The following is a 7,694-nucleotide window of genomic DNA, read 5'->3' as shown; positions in this document are numbered from 1 at the left end:
TTAAATTTTTTTTCGAAACGGAAATTAATTCCGGAATCGGAAATGTTAAATATTGTTCGTATCGGAAATGAATTCCGGAATCGAAAAATTAATCGGAAGCTTGTCGTACGAATTAGCATCGGACGAGCTTGCTAGACGAAGGCCCAGCGCGAAGCCAGGCCCACGTCCAGCAAGCCTAGCGCGCGTCATAGCAGCCCATGGCAACGCCAGGCCCAGCGCACCAAGGCTACGAGCACAATGGCAGCGAGCACGCGTGGGCTTCGTAGCCTGCTGCAGGCTTTGCGTGTGTGCGGGCGTGGCCTGCTCGCATGCGGGCCATGCTCGTGTGTGTTTGTGCTTGTGTACGAAACCTTAACCATGTCGGATTCGTTTAAGATTAAATTCCTAAATCTACTAAATAATTAATTAATAGAATTTAAATTAAATTCAGATTAGTTTATTCGTTTCCTAGTAGGATTCTAATACCCGTTTCCATACCCTATAAATAAGTAATCATAGTTCACAATTTATAACGAGTTTTCCAAGTATTCAAGAGAGTTTTAGGCATAAAATTCAGTCATTTATTTGATCCATAATACCGAAAATACATAATACCTTTGGGGCGATTCTAGTTAATTAAACCTAAGGTGGATCCGTACGTGCTGTGGACTTTCTACGGAGGGACGACACTTGGAGTCCTAAAGACTTGTTCTTGTTCGGTTCGGGCGCAGCAAGGGAGGGCACGCTACAAAGAGTATGCATCCTAAATTATGCTAATTGTAATGTGGCAATTAATTTGGAATCCTGGCTTTAATGGTTTTTCCGCATGATTTATATTCAGTTATATGTATCATAACCTAACAGACTGCTCCCCCGGATAGGATTTTCTTGACAATGTATGGCCCCGCCCAGTTGGGTCTGAATTTTCCCCTTGGGTCCATGATGCTCTTTCGAAGGGCTTTCAGGAAAAGCTCGCTTTCTTTGATGTTACGGGTTCTGACCCTCTTGTTGAAATATCTGGCCACTTGGCGCTGATAGACTTGGACATGGTGAGCCGCTTGAAGCCGACGCTCATCAAGCATGACCAGCTCGTGATATCTTGCTTGTACCCATACAGCTTCTGGGATTTTTCTTTTGAGGACTATCTTGAGAGAAGGTATCTCTAGCTCAATAGGTTGTACTGCTTCTATTCCACAGACCAATGAAAATGGGGTTGCGCCCGTTGAAGTGCGGATTGAAATTCGATACCCCCACAATGCAAAGTGTAACTTTCGGGGCCAGTCTTTGTAATTGGTTGTCATTTTCATGATGATGGTTTTGACATTCTTGTTGGCTTCTTCGATTGCCCCATTAGTCTGCGGGCGATAAGACGAAGAACGTTGATGTTGAATTTTGTACTCAGTGAATAGATCTTCACACTCTCCTTGGAAATGGGTTCCCTGGTCACTAATGAACTCGCAAGGAACGCCGTATCTGCATATGATGTTTTCTTGTATGAATTGGGCCACTTGTTTGGAACCCAACACTTTGAATGACCTGGCTTGGACCCAATTAGGGAATAGTCGATTCTGACCAGTATTAACTCATGACCCCCGGTGCTTGTTATAGTGACTTTGCCGATGACGTTGATACCCCAAGATGAGAATGGCCATGGTGATGATTGAGAATATAGCAAGGATGGGGGAATGTGCTTCAGGTTCCCACACATTTGACAGGTATGACATTTCTTGACGAAGAAGTAGCAATCCCGCTCGAGGGTGGTCCAATAATACCGAGCCACTAGTAGAAAAAATGTCATTTGCAACTCATCAATTACAACTCATGCTAATTATAGAAGTTGCAACAATTATATAGTCAACGCGGGTCAAATTTTAATAAGCTATTCGCAACTTCTTAAATTGATAGATCGCTGCGAAAATTTTTTTATTTTATTTTTTTCTAAATTCACAACGTGCACGTGTCATACAAGCTGCAATTAATTTCGTAATTGCAACTTCGCCCCCGTAATTGTTCGCTGCAAGGGCACTATTCCCTCATCCAAACCTAGAGACCTCCGCCTCCATCAACCCTCTCGTTTCTCTCTCTCACTCAAATCTAAAAGTCTCTCCTACATCCCATCCTTAATTTCAGTTTTTGCCCTCTGTTTGAGAGAATTTCTGTTGATTTGTATCTACTCCAAATGGTAAGTCCGTATCTGTTGATTTGTATCTTTTTTTTAACACAATTTTTGGTAATTTTGATGATTATTTGTGTATTATTTTCATAGATTTACTTGATTTCCAATGAAAATCTCGAACATAAGAGAGAAAATGGAAAACACGAGTCACCGGAGAACGATAAGTATGGAGAAGAAGTCACCTCTGTCTATGAGGGCGAGTTTCCCGATGTCGACTCTTCCGGTACCTATCGAAGATCCTAAATCCCAGGTTTGTTCCTCTTTCTCTCTCGTCCTAAATCTTATTTTCTTCTTAACCCTAGCCATTTCTTCTTACGCGTTAAGGAGCATTATAATCCTTCGATTTTTTATTGAGATTTGTTAGGGATTTGATTCTTAATCTTGTTTGTTCTTAGAATTTTATTTGATCTATGATGTTTGGATGTTTTCGCTATTTTAGGGTTGATTATTTTCCTTCGTTTAATTTGTGAATTGATTTATTGTTCTTCGTTTGATTTTTTAATTTGAAGTAATTTTAAAAGGTTTTTGTTGGCTGTGAGACTGATTCGGGTCATTTTAGGGTTCACTCATCTCTGTAACATATGTCTGCAAGCTCCTCTAAGGTCGAGTAATTTGCGATAGGGATGTATTGCTGGAATGTCCACCTGTTACCCTGAAACTCACTGGAGTTTATTTGATGTACAATTTTGGGGTTTTATCGATTGAGCGACTAACTTCATCTGCCGATTATTTTCAGATCAGTAAAAAAAAAGGTCACTGGTTTTGCTGATAATTCATGTTCATACTATTTTCACTGATCAGATATTGTTAATGGACTCAGTAATTTTCTCTAGTACTAATCATGATCCTTAATCCAATGTTAGATTCTGCTTAGTTTTGGTGGAGGCCATTAAGATTTTCGCAATGAGTAAAAATTCAACCATAAGGCTAAAAAGCATGTTGATAGACACACTGATATGATTTATGCACACCGCTCTTAGAAGCTTATTGTCTGCTATGCACTGCTAGTAGTCATATCTACTTGCACAAGAGTATTACAGCAGCAAACAAGCTGTTAGACCCTCACAGCACCTAACTCAGGTCATTTAGGGTTAATTTTTTAGGTTTTTGAAGTTATTTCTGTTGATTTTGTTTATTTTATGGTCAAATTGTGTCTGGTTGTTTTGTTGATATTGATTTTTGATTCAGAGATTTGGGGTTGGGTACAGTAAAATAGTTGTACTCACTCCAAATCTAATGTGGCCAGCTTTAGTGTTCCTTTCTAATTGGGACTTGACTCGGCTTCAATATGGATTGGTCGAAGTCTAATAATCATTATTTTTATATTCATTATAGTTGCTGTTTGTATAGGTGTTAGTCTTTATTTGGGTTTATATACTAATTGTGATGGAATTATATGTTGTTCAAGCTAATAATCTCGTGCTTGTGAGATACGGATGGACAGAACATTTAATTTGTTATAAACTGGTTTGATCAAATAGTGCTTGAAGCCTAGCGCTGAGCTGAAAATTGATATCTGAGCATAGCGTGTCGTGACAATAATTTTGTGATTTGGCTGTGTATATATTTCCTTGAATAATCTAGTGTTAACTATCTTGATTTCGTATAATAGTTCATTTTATTTTGACTTTTGGGTACTAGTTGGAAGTAAATCTTGTACTCAAAAGACTGATATTTATTCTTCAGACATATGTAATAATGTTTCTGAACAATTATTATTATCTTAATAGGTTAAAGAGCCAACATGGGTTGATCGATTCAAGACAATGAGTATGTGGGAGTCGGTGCTCGTTTTGGTCCTACACTAGAGGCAAAGGAGCAACATTCCAATCGAACAAGAATCACTCTGGCAGACCCTCCAGATTGCTGCACTCCTCCCAGAAATAAGGTTCATATCCTTGTTTTCATCTATGTCCTTCACTGTGTTATACTTGATAAAGTATACCCATTCAATAAATTTACTCAATCTTTTCAACATGGTTATAGACTTATCGTACAATAACTTTTTTATATTTGACCTGACATGGCCATTGAGGGTTACCTAATTCCTCAGTTTAATTTAAGCAATGCTAATATCTACACCTTGGCGGTGCACTGTTATGTACAAGTTCAAAATCTAACTAAGAACCTGATAAAAAAAGTTCTGACCAAAGAATCCTACATCAACTATCATACATGTAAAGAATCAGCTGAGAGAGGATGGGTGAAAACGTTGCCCCCCTCCACTACAACAGTATTTTGAGTATTTCATATTCTCTAGTGAAGTAAATATTATCCCCCTTCCCAAATAGTAGTAATCTAGATGAATTTCTATGCCTGAGAAAGTGTGTTAGTAATATTCAATTTCTAATTGGAAAGAATTCTCCACGAGGGTCTGCAGCCTGAACATTTCATGAATTAGGTTACTGTGCCTTTTTCATATCAAGCGTTTATCCATTTATTCCTGCTTTAACAGCTATGCCTTTTTTATCATTTTATGGGTAGCTTACTGGTGAAGCTATTCTGGTATTCTGGTAGCTTACTACAAAGACAATTTGTAGAAGATGCTGGTGCCTGTTGTTTTTACCGAAACAGATTCAATTCCTGTCCTATCTGAAATGTTTACAGAGACCCCGTCTTGCTAGTTTTGTTCCTTGGGGATTGTTGCTGGTGCCTGTTGTTTTTACTTCGTCTATTTTTGCTTTCTGCTGTGTGTTGTTGGTGGCAATTTCGGATAAGGTTAATTATCTTTAGTAATTTGGTTTGTCTTCTATATTTGATCTGAATGATTTGAGAAAATTAGATATTTTACTATTTAGTGGAAGAGTAAGGCAAGAAATCTCCTGGAGTTCATTGAGATGTGTCGTACAATATTAAGTGTTGGAAGGCTATACTTCAGTCGCTATTTGTTTTATAAGGACATCTCATTCTTCCAGCTATACATTTTGTGGTTAGATGAATTATTCGGTATTTTTAATCTGGTAACTTAGATTTGTTATGCTAGTTTGGGGATGAGATCATGAGAACAATGAAGTCGAAGTTTTTGCTTTTTATTAGGTTAAGAGAGTGCTTTGCCTTCCTTTCTCAGATTCAGTTTTATGGATTAAATTTTGTTTTCTGCTCTCGTGATCTTGTGTGAACATCTGTGTTCTCAGATTCAGTTTTGGATATGGGTTCGGGATCTGTTAGTAAGAGTAAGAGTGTTTTTATGGAAGTGGTTGATCAAGAAGGTATCCAACTTAATAGACTTTCTCTTCCTAAGTCATTTTTCTTCAGTCCTGCCTTGGTTCCTAACCTGAGTTCAGGTTTTTTCTCTCCGTAAGTAATGAATCTCACTTTCCTTTTGCAATGCATGAATCACTTTCCTCACACCAGAAATCAAATAGTTAAGAACTTAAGATATGTGAGATAATGGTAAATTATTGTCTTTTTCAAGTATAGACCAAAATGAACCCCACCCCCCTACCTCTTCATTTGATGGGAAGGTGAATCACTTTCAATATGAGCTTTGCCTCCCCTTTTTATCTTTTCTATGATTTGAGTATTGACAAATATTTATTTTTATAAAGGTTGGTGGTGGCAATTATTGAGGATTTTGATGTTGTTGGTGCAGCTTGTTCCTGCAATTTTTGGCTGCTATTGAGGCCGTTTTGGTGCTGGTTGCAGTCTACTCAGCTTCTCCAGGTGCTGCTGCAGGAGTGTTGGGTGTGGGTTGTACTACTAATCTACTATTGTTGTGTACTATCAGGCCTGATGTATTGCTTCACTTTTGTTGGGTTTGTAGTGGTTGGTTGTTAAGGAGTGTTCTGTACTCCTTTAACCTTATTTTGTGTTTCTTGTTTGGATTCTTGGTTCCTACCTTTTGGAATAGATTTTGCTAATTTACCAAAAAAAATAAAAAAAATAATGCATTATTATTGTAGTGATTTTTTTTTGTAAAATAAATGTACTATTTGCAGCACGCACTGTCAAGTGAATGCTGCGAATAGTTTCTGAAATGTGGCTTTGAATTCTCTTTTTTGCAGCGCCTACGTTCTGCAAAAGGCTGCGAAAATAGACTTTTTGCAGCGCGTATGAAACCACATGCGCTGCAATTAATGGCTTTTTGCAGCGTTTTTGTGCGCTGCAAATAAGAGTCTACTATTTGCAGCCATCAGAATTGCAGCGCTCAAAAACGCTGCAAAAAGCCCCTTTTATGCGCTCTGCAAATGACATTTTTTCTACTAGTGAGCCCTGATGACTTTGAGGGCCAACATCTTCCCATTCATGTCAGTACCACAGACTCCGTCATGCATGGTGTCCATGACTAGCTCTTTGTGCTTCGTACTTGTCAACACATCGAAGATTGTGGCCGCTAGGGGACCTCTTGTATAGAACGACTCCTTCTATGACGAAGTTTGCTGATTGTAGGCGTAAAGCTCTTTCACTCTTGCTTGAAAAGTGCTGGGGGTACTCAGAATTTCGTAGATACCTTTGAATGTCCGTAAACCAAGGCTCATCATTCTTAGGCTCAACGTCGTAAATAGCATGAACATATGCTGCTTCTTGACGTGTTTCAATTGTAAGTGGCATTTCAGCCATGCCATTTGGAATGTTGATCATTGATGCCATCTTTGCCATTGCGTCGGCGAATTGATTCTTCTCTCTTGGGAGGTATGTGTAACAAAGCTCTTCTACTTGCTTAGACAGCTTATCAAGATAGGACTGGTATGGGGCCAAGCTTTCATTTCTAACTTTCCAATTGCCGAAAATTTGATTGATGATTAGGGAGGAATCCCCGTACACTCGAAGTTTCTGGTCACCTAATGCTAAGGCGGCTTCCACGCCCATAATGCATGCTTCATATTCTGTCGCATTGTTTGTAACATTGAATTTTAGCTTCACTGACATGGGAATAGTAGTGCCGTCTAGAGCTACTAAGATTACCCCAACACCGCATCCGTTATGATTTGAGGCACCGTGAAAGTGCAGCGACCAACTGTCAACGCTTGTCATTAGAATTTTCTCATCGGGTAAGTCGTAGTCCTCCTCTTCTGTCTCGATGGGGCAGTCGGCTAGAAAGTCTGAAAATGCTGAACCCTTGATATATTTCTGAGGAATGTACTTGAGGTCTAATTCTGCTAACATAACCAACCATCTGGACAAACCGTTCGTTGAGAGCCGGTTTTTCGAACAAGTACTTGAGAGGATCTGCTTTGCAAATCACATACACTGTGTGGGAGAGCATGTAATGCCGGAGTTTCTTTGTGGCCCAAACCAAGGCAATGTTGAGCCTTTCGAGTTGAGTATATCTGCTTTCATACTCGAGCAACTTCTTACTTATATAGTATACGGCACTTTCTTTGCCTTCGATCTCTTGGGCAAGCAAGGCCCCCACTGCTGAATCAGTTGTTGTAAGGTAAAGCCTGAGGGGAGCCCCCGGTATTACTGGCTTTAACACTGGAGGATTGGAGAGGTAGTCTTTGATGGTGTCAAATGCATGTTGGCAGTCTTCGTCCCATACCTTGGGCTCACTCTTGCGGAGTTTACGGAATGTCGGCTCACGAATCATGGTGAGCTT

The sequence above is a fragment of the Spinacia oleracea genome, chromosome 3, assembly GCF_020520425.1.
Source record: "Spinacia oleracea cultivar Varoflay chromosome 3, BTI_SOV_V1, whole genome shotgun sequence".
In the NCBI taxonomy this organism is placed as follows: domain Eukaryota; kingdom Viridiplantae; phylum Streptophyta; class Magnoliopsida; order Caryophyllales; family Amaranthaceae; genus Spinacia; species Spinacia oleracea.
This window is presented reverse-complemented; position numbering follows the sequence as displayed.